Source organism: Micropterus dolomieu, unplaced genomic scaffold (assembly GCF_021292245.1).
Source record: "Micropterus dolomieu isolate WLL.071019.BEF.003 ecotype Adirondacks unplaced genomic scaffold, ASM2129224v1 contig_6687, whole genome shotgun sequence".
Lineage (NCBI taxonomy): Eukaryota > Metazoa > Chordata > Actinopteri > Centrarchiformes > Centrarchidae > Micropterus > Micropterus dolomieu.
In genome coordinates, this window is record NW_025735676.1 from 1 (window position 1) to 824 (window position 824).

At 47.8% G+C, this 824-nt stretch overlaps 1 non-coding gene across 1 annotated transcript; it reads left to right on the forward strand.

Moving 5' to 3' along the window:
• Positions 1 to 466: 466 nt before the first annotated feature.
• On the forward strand, positions 467 to 539 carry trnaf-gaa. The gene has a single exon. It is a non-coding gene; the product is annotated as a tRNA-Phe (tRNA).
• The last annotated feature ends 285 nt before the right edge of the window (positions 540 to 824 follow it).

Sequence of the window (824 nt, forward strand, 5' to 3'; positions counted from 1 at the left end):
GGCCGATGACGCCATCAGGACCACATCATCCGCAAAAAGCAGTGACGAGATACCAAGCCCATCGAACCGCAACCCCTCCCCACCACGGCTACGCCTCGATATCCTGTCCATGACTGTCGCAAACAGGATTGGTGACAAAGCGCAGCCCTGGCGAAGGCCAACCCTCACCTTGAAAAGAGTCCGACTTACTGCCGGGTACTTGGACACAGTTCTCGCTTTGGATGTACAGGGATTAGATAGCCCTGAGGAGGGACCCCCTCACCCCGCACTACATATTCCATCTAATTCAGGAAACCGTTTGTAGACACTGGATTAAAATGCTATTTAAGTAAAAGTAGTTGTTTTTAATAATGTGAGAAAATAATCAAAATATTTGCTTCAAAAGTCAAGAGTACCTGTGCTGCATTATATCAGAAACGTTATCCTATGCTAGATCGGCCTCTGGTGGGCCGACAAAGCAACAGCGGCCGAAATAGCTCAGCTGGGAGACCGTTAGACTGAAGATCTAAAGGTCCCTGGTTCGATCCCGGGTTTCGGCAAGAGCTTGGTGGCTTTTGATGCCACAGACAATACTTTGAAAAGTGAAATACTAATTTGAGGCTGTGCTTTGTAACCGAAGAAACAGTGGATGTGAAACCCAAAGAAGAGATTCAACCAAGAAATACACACAATATAACGTCTCGGGTTACGTATGTAACCCTGGTTCCCCGAGAAGGGGAACGAGACACTGCGTCGGTTACGACACTATGGGAACGCCTCTAGGCGTAGCAGGTCTGAACGTGAATGAAATCACTCCAATCCTATTGGCTTGTTGCTAGAACGGT